We start from the raw sequence: 8829 nt of genomic DNA, 5'->3' as shown, positions 1-8829 counted from the left end.
GGGTTCCCGACGGCCCCCAACTGTTACTTTGTGGCGGAGCGGCAGGGCAGGTTGAGACCACCTAGGAGACAGGTGGGCCTGGCCCTGGTCGGCGTTCGCGGATATTTAACACGCTTAACGAGATCTTGGTATTTGATCTGAGTTGGCTACGAGCCTATACGCACTAACCATCTACGCGGGAGTAGTTATGGGTATCCCGGCGTCGTGGTATCAGCCGAAGCCTTCTTGACGTCAGCGACTAAGTGGCGCGCGCCGGGTTGGACTGCGTTAACGCAACTTCCTTTGTAATGGAGGTTGCTAGGTCTGCTCACCGACCGCGTACGCAACGTGCAGGTGTGCTAAGGGCGATGGGCCCAGACCCCTGTGCGCTTAGGTTTAGACCGGCGTGCTGACCTCTCTGTTGTGCCTAGGTGGGGCTGCGACGTGTTGATCTTCCGCGGCCGGGCATGACCCAGGAAAGTGTGTCCGGCCAAATGGGATCGAGCGTGTTGGGTAAGTTGGTGCACCCCTGCAGGGAAGTTAATCTATTCGAATAGCCGTGATCTTCGGTAACAGGACGACTTGGAGTTGTACCTTGACCTTATGACAACTAGAACCGGATACTTAATAAAACACACCCTTCCAAGTTCCACAGACAACCCGGTGATCGCTTTTCCACAGGGCGACGAGGGGAGGATCGCCGGGTAGGATTATGCTATGCGATGCTACTGGAGATGCTACTTGGAGATGCTATTTGGAGATGCTACTTGGAGATGCTACTTGGAGGACTTCAATCTACTCTCTTCTACATGCTGCAAGACGGAGGCTGCCAGAAGCGTAGTCTTCGATAGGACTAGCTATCCCCCCTCTTATTCTGGCATTCTGCAGTTCAGTCCACTGATATGGCCTCCTTACACATATACCCATGCATATGTAGTGTAGTTCCTTGCTTGCGAGTACTTTGGATGAGTACTCACGGTTGCTTTCTCCCCCCTTTTTTCCCCTTTCCTTTCTTTCTGGTTGTCGCAACCAGATGCTGGAGCCCTGGAGCCAGACGCCACCGTCGACGACGACTACTGCAATGGAGGTGCCTACTACTACGTGCAGCCCGCTGACGACGACCAAGAGTAGTTAGGAGGATCCCAGGCAGGAGGCCTGCGCCTCTTTCGATCTGTATCCCAGTTTGTGCTAGCCATCTTATGGCAACTTGTTTAACTTATGTCTGTACTCAAATATTGTTGCTTCCGCTGACTCGTCTATGATCGAGCACTTGTATTCGAGCCCTCGAGGCCCCTGGCTTGTATTATGATGCTTGTATGACTTATTTTATTTGTAGAGTTGTGTTGTGATATCTTCCCGTGAGTCCCTGATCTTGATCGTACACCTTTGCGTGTATGATTAGTGTACGATTGAATCGGGGGCGTCACAAATGGGCGAAGCTGCTGAAGATCAAGAGGAACCAGACGATGTGCCCGATGATGATGATCTCCGCCGAGTCATTGTCGATGCAAGGACGCAATGCGAAAGTCAAAAGGAGAAGCTGAAGTTCGACCGCATGTTAGAGGACCACAAAAAAAGGTTATACCCCAATTGCGAAGATGGTAACACAAAGCTCGGTACGTACCGGAATAGCTGCACTGGAAGGCAGAGAATGCTGTGCCTGACAAAGGATTTGAGAAGCTACTGAAAATATTGAAGAAGAAGCTTCCAAAGGATAATGAATTGCCCGACAGTACATATGCAGCAAAGAAGGTCGTATGCCCTCTAGGATTGGAGGTGAAGAAGATACATGCATGCCCTAATGACTGCATCCTCTACCGCGGTGCGTACAAGGATCTGAACGCATGCCCGGTATGCGGTGCATTACGGTATAAGATCAGACAAGATGACCCTGGTGATGTCGACGGCGAGCCCCCCAGGAAGAGGGTTCCTACGAAGGTGATGTGGTATGCTCCTATAATACCACGGTTGAAACGTCTGTTCAGAAAAGGAGAGCATGCCAAGTTGATGCGATGGCACAGTGAGGACCGTAAGAAAGACGGGAAGTTGAGAGCACCCGCTGACGGGTCGCAGTGGAGAAAAATCGAGAGAATGTACTGGGATGAGTTTGCAAGTGACCCAAGGAACGTATGGTTTGCTTTAAGCGCGGATGGCATTAATCCTTTCAGGGAGCAGAGCAGCAATCACAACACCTGGCCCGTGACTCTATGTATGTATAACCTTCCTCCTTGGATGTGCATGAAGCGGAAGTTCATTATGATTCCAGTTCTCATCCAAGGCCCTAAGCCCTGCCCTGCGCGGCCGCCGCGCGCCGCCCCTGTCTTGCGCGGCCGCCGCGCGCCGCCCCGCCGCCCCTGCCCTGCATTTTTCATAGCATTTTTTGTATTTTTTGTGTATATGTGTTTGTATGTGTATATATGTGTACATGTTCATAGTATTTTTTTCATAAGTGTATTTTTTTTGTTCATTGCATTTTTTCATATATATAATGTATATATGTATGTGGTAGCTATATGATGAATGGACGTGGCTATGTATGTATGAATATAATGTTCATAGCATTTTTTTGTTTATATATGTTTTTTCATAAATGTATTAATTTTTTATTTAGGTTGTTAGTAGATATCGATTTTAGGTTAGTGCATTTTAGGTTAGTGTAGAGGAGAAAGGAAAATAAGGAAAAGGAAGAAAAGAGGAAGAAGGAAGAGAGAGCAAACCCCCTCCCCCATTGGGCTTCGGCCTCGCTGGCCTCTGGGCCACCAGGCCGGCCCACCCCACTCCCCATAACCCCCGTCGACCGAAACCCTAAATCCCCACACCCCCACTCGCTCGATCCCCACGTCGCCCGCTCCTCCTCGATCTGAATCGGGATCGCCCCGATCCCGCCCCGCTCGCGACCTCGACGACGGCGCCCGTCGCCGGCGCCGCCCTGCTGCCGTCGCCTCGCCTCCCTCCGCAAGCCTCCCCCTTTCCCCTCCTCCGCGCCCCCGATTGGATCGGGGGGATCGAACCGCCGCCGCCGCATGGAACGCCACTGCCGCGGCCTTCCTCGCCGGACCACCTCAACGGCCTGCCTCCTCGTCGCCCGATCGTCGCCGTCGACCACCCCGAGCCCCGCTGCCCTTGACCCTGCTAACCCGCGGTGAGGCCCCGGGCTTCCGCCCCCTCTCCTCGCACTCCCTCTCCCTCGCGACCGTCGCCGCGCCTCGTGCGCTCCGGCCCCGCGCTCACCGCGGCCGGCCGCGCCCTGGCCACGCGCTACACCGACCGGGCCGTGCCCGTCGTCCCCCCACCCGCTGGTCACCGCCCCTTCCCCTTTGGTCGTTGCGAAGGCTCGCGCCACAGGCCTTCCCCTGTTCGCTGTGGCCGCGCCCCTGTTGGTCACCGTGGACCCGGCGTTGCCCCACCACCGCCCTGCGGCTCCCTGTCGCAGCCACCTCCGCCGCCGGCACCAGCGTGCGTCGTACCTGCTCAGTGCCCCCTCGGGCACCCGTCCGTTTGGGCGCCCGCACCACCGCCCGTTAAACGTGTGCCGGTGCCCGTTCGCCCGTTAGGGCTCCCCCTGAGCCACTGACCTTGGGGCCCCACCCCAGAACGTTTAAAAAAAAGGAATTAAATTAAATAAATAAATAAACAATAACTAAAATAATTAAAATATTAATTAATTAATTAATTAATTAATTAAGTTAATTAATCCTAATTAGATTAACCTAATCACTAACTAAATTAACTAATATGTAATTAAACTAAACAGAGAATGACAGGTGGGTCCCACTGGACCCACACGTCAGGTTGACCAGGTCAATGGTCAACGTTGACTGCTGACATCACCCTGATGTCATGCTGACGTCAGCATTTACTATTCTGGATAATGTTGGATTAAATAATTAATGAAATTCTAGAAATTAATAAAATCTTTAGAAAATTATATCTTTTAATCAGTAACTCGGATTAAAATATTTTCAACATGAAAGTTGCTCAGAACGACGAGACGAATCCGGATACGCAGTCCGTTCGTCCGCCACACACCCCTAACCTATCAAACTCGCAACTTTCCCCCTCCGGCTCCTTTGCCCGAAAACGTGAAACACCGGGAATACTTTCCCGGATGTTTCCCCCCTTAACCGGTACCACCTCATACCACGTTAGGGCACACCTAGCACCGCTCATTGTCACGTCACGCATCGTCGTGTTTATGTTTGCATTGTATTCATTGTTTCTTCCCCCTCTTATCTCCGGTAGACTACGAGACCGATGCTGATGCCCCTGTGGTCGACTACGTCACCGACGACCCCTCTCTCTTGCCAAAGCAACCAGGCAAGCCCCCCCCCCCCTTGATCACCAGATATCGCCTATTCTTCTCTATACTGCTTGCATTAGAGTAGTGTAGCATGTTACTGCTTTCCGTTATTCCTATCCTGATGCATAGCCTGTCCTTGCTACTACTGTTGTTACCATTACCTGCTATCCTACTGCTTAGTATAGGATGCTAGTGTTTCATCAGTGGCCCTACACTCTTGTCCGTCTGCCATGCTATACTATTGGGCCGTGATCACTTCGGGAGGTGATCACGGGCATATACGATATACTTTACACAGTTACATTACCTGTGATACTGTTCGGAGATGGGGGCTGAAGGGGCAGGTGGCTCCATCCGGGTAGAGGTGGGCCTGGGTTCCCGACGGCCCCCAACTGTTACTTTGTGGCGGAGCGGCAGGGCAGGTTGAGACCACCTAGGAGACAGGTGGGCCTGGCCCTGGTCGGCGTTCGCGGATATTTAACACGCTTAACGAGATCTTGGTATTTGATCTGAGTTGGCTACGAGCCTATACGCACTAACCATCTACGCGGGAGTAGTTATGGGTATCCCGGCGTCGTGGTATCAGCCGAAGCCTTCTTGACGTCAGCGACTGAGTGGCGCGCGCCGGGTTGGACTGCGTTAACGCAACTTCCTTTGTAATGGAGGTTGCTAGGTCTGCTCACCGGCCGCGTACGCAACGTGCAGGTGTGCTAAGGGCGATGGGCCCAGACCCCTGTGCGCTTAGGTTTAGACCGGCGTGCTGACCTCTCTGTTGTGCCTAGGTGGGGCTGCGACGTGTTGATCTTCCGCGGCCGGGCATGACCCAGGAAAGTGTGTCCGGCCAAATGGGATCGAGCGTGTTGGGTAAGTTGGTGCACCCCTGCAGGGAAGTTAATCTATTCGAATAGCCGTGATCTTCGGTAACAGGACGACTTGGAGTTGTACCTTGACCTTATGACAACTAGAACCGGATACTTAATAAAACACACCCTTCCAAGTTCCACAGACAACCCGGTGATCGCTTTTCCACAGGGCGACGAGGGGAGGATCGCCGGGTAGGATTATGCTATGCGATGCTACTGGAGATGCTACTTGGAGATGCTATTTGGAGATGCTACTTGGAGATGCTACTTGGAGGACTTCAATCTACTCTCTTCTACATGCTGCAAGACGGAGGCTGCCAGAAGCGTAGTCTTCGATAGGACTAGCTATCCCCCCTCTTATTCTGGCATTCTGCAGTTCAGTCCACTGATATGGCCTCCTTACACATATACCCATGCATATGTAGTGTAGTTCCTTGCTTGCGAGTACTTTGGATGAGTACTCACGGTTGCTTTCTCCCCCCTTTTTTCCCCTTTCCTTTCTTTCTGGTTGTCGCAACCAGATGCTGGAGCCCTGGAGCCAGACGCCACCGTCGACGACGACTACTGCAATGGAGGTGCCTACTACTACGTGCAGCCCGCTGACGACGACCAAGAGTAGTTAGGAGGATCCCAGGCAGGAGGCCTGCGCCTCTTTCGATCTGTATCCCAGTTTGTGCTAGCCATCTTATGGCAACTTGTTTAACTTATGTCTGTACTCAGATATTGTTGCTTCCGCTGACTCGTCTATGATCGAGCACTTGTATTCGAGCCCTCGAGGCCCCTGGCTTGTATTATGATGCTTGTATGACTTATTTTATTTGTAGAGTTGTGTTGTGATATCTTCCCGTGAGTCCCTGATCTTGATCGTACACCTTTGCGTGTATGATTAGTGTACGATTGAATCAGGGGCGTCACAAATGGGCGAAGCTGCTGAAGATCAAGAGGAACCAGACGATGTGCCCGATGATGATGATCTCCGCCGAGTCATTGTCGATGCAAGGACGCAATGCGAAAGTCAAAAGGAGAAGCTGAAGTTCGACCGCATGTTAGAGGACCACAAAAAAAGGTTATACCCCAATTGCGAAGATGGCAACACAAAGCTCGGTACGTACCGGAATAGCTGCACTGGAAGGCAGAGAATGCTGTGCCTGACAAAGGATTTGAGAAGCTACTGAAAATATTGAAGAAGAAGCTTCCAAAGGATAATGAATTGCCCGACAGTACATATGCAGCAAAGAAGGTCGTATGCCCTCTAGGATTGGAGGTGAAGAAGATACATGCATGCCCTAATGACTGCATCCTCTACCGCGGTGCGTACAAGGATCTGAACGCATGCCCGGTATGCGGTGCATTACGGTATAAGATCAGACAAGATGACCCTGGTGATGTCGACGGCGAGCCCCCCAGGAAGAGGGTTCCTGCGAAGGTGATGTGGTATGCTCCTATAATACCACGGTTGAAACGTCTGTTCAGAAAAGGAGAGCATGCCAAGTTGATGCGATGGCACAGTGAGGACCGTAAGAAAGACGGGAAGTTGAGAGCACCCGCTGACGGGTCGCAGTGGAGAAAAATCGAGAGAATGTACTGGGATGAGTTTGCAAGTGACCCAAGGAACGTATGGTTTGCTTTAAGCGCGGATGGCATTAATCCTTTCAGGGAGCAGAGCAGCAATCACAACACCTGGCCCGTGACTCTATGTATGTATAACCTTCCTCCTTGGATGTGCATGAAGCGGAAGTTCATTATGATGCCAGTTCTCATCCAAGGCCCTAAGCCCTGCCCTGCGCGGCCGCCGCGCGCCGCCCCTGTCTTGCGCGGCCGCCGCGCCGCCGCCCCTGCGCTGCGCGGCCGCCGCGCGCCGCCCCGCCGCCCCTGCCCTGCATTTTTCATAGCATTTTTTGTATTTTTTGTGTATATGTGTTTGTATGTGTATATATGTGTACATGTTCATAGTATTTTTTTCATAAGTGTATTTTTTTTGTTCATTGCATTTTTTCATATATATAATGTATATATGTATGTGGTAGCTATATGATGAATGGATGTGGCTATGTATGTATGAATATAATGTTCATAGCATTTTTTTGTTTATATATGTTTTTTCATAAATGTATTAATTTTTTATTTAGGTTGTTAGTAGATATCGATTTTAGGTTAGTGCATTTTAGGTTAGTGTAGAGGAGAAAGGAAAATAAGGAAAAGGAAGAAAAGAGGAAGAAGGAAGAAGAAAAAGAAGGAGAGGAAAAAAGCAAAGTAAATCCTCTTCTTTTTCTTCTTTTTTCCTCTTTTTATTTATTTGTCCTCTTCTTTCTCTCCTCTTCTTCTCCTTTCTTCCTCTTCTTATTTTGCTTTTTCCTCTCCTTCTTTTTCTTCTTCTTCTTCCTTCTTCCTTCTTCCACTTTTCTTCCTTTTCCTTATTTTCCTTTCTCGAGGGAGAAGAAGAAAAAGAAGAAGAGAAGAAGAAGAAAGGAATAGAGGAGAAAGTATTGGAAATATGCCCTAGAGGCAATAATAAAAGTGTTATTATTATATTTCCTTGTTCATGATGATTGTATTTTATTCATGCTATAACTGTATTATCCGGAAATCGTAATACACGTATGAATACATAGACCATAACATGTCCCTAGTGAGCCTCTAGTTGACTAGCTCGTTGGTCGATAGATAGTCATGGTTTCCTGACTATGGACATTAGATGTTAATGACAACGGGATCACATCATTAGGAGAATGATGTGAAGGACAAGACCCAATCCTAAGCATAGCACAAGATCGTGTAGTTCGTTTTGCTAGAGCTTTTCCAATGTCAAGTATCTCTTCCTTAGACCATGAGATCGTGTAACTCCCGGATACCGTAGGAGTGCTTTGGGTGTACCAAACGTCACAACGTAACTGGGTGACTATAAAGGTGCACTACAGGTATCTCCGAAAGTGTCTATTGGGTTGACACAGATCGAGACTGGGATTTGTCACTCCGGTTTACGGAGAGGTATCACTGGGCCCACTCGGTAGTGCATCATCATAATGAGCTCAAAGTGACCAAGTGTCTGGTCACGGGATCATGCATTACGGTACGAGTAAAGTGACTTGTCGGTAACGAGATTGAACGAGGTATTGGGATACCGACGATCGAGTCTCGGGCAAGTAACATACCGTCTGACAAAGGGAATTGTATACGGGGTTGTTCGAATCCTCGACATCGTGGTTCATCCGATGAGATCATCAAGGAGCATGTGGGAGCCAACATGGGTATCCAGATCCCATTGTTGGTTATTGCCCGAGAGCCGTCTCGGTCATGTCTACGTGTCTCCCGAACCCGTAGGGTCAACACACTTAAGGTTCGGTGACGCTAGGGTTGTATGAATATGAGTATGCAGTATACCAAATGTTGTTCGGAGTACCGTATGAGATCCCAGACGTCACGAGGAGTTCCGGAATGGTCCGGAGGTAAAGATTTATATATAGGAAGTCTTATTTTGGTCGCCGGAAAAGTTTCGCACTTTATCGGTATTGTACCGGGAGTGCCGAAAGGGGTCCGGGGGTCCACCTGCCCCGGGGGGCCACATGGGCTGTAGGGGGTGCGCCTTGGCCTATGTGGGCCAAGAGCACCAGCCCCAAGAGGCCCATGCGCCAAGGAGACTTGGGGAGGGGAGAGTCCTAAAGGGGGAAGGCACCTCCGAGGTGCCTT

Source organism: Triticum dicoccoides, chromosome 6B (genome assembly GCF_002162155.2).
Source record: "Triticum dicoccoides isolate Atlit2015 ecotype Zavitan chromosome 6B, WEW_v2.0, whole genome shotgun sequence".
NCBI lineage: Eukaryota > Viridiplantae > Streptophyta > Magnoliopsida > Poales > Poaceae > Triticum > Triticum dicoccoides.
This window is presented reverse-complemented; position numbering follows the sequence as displayed.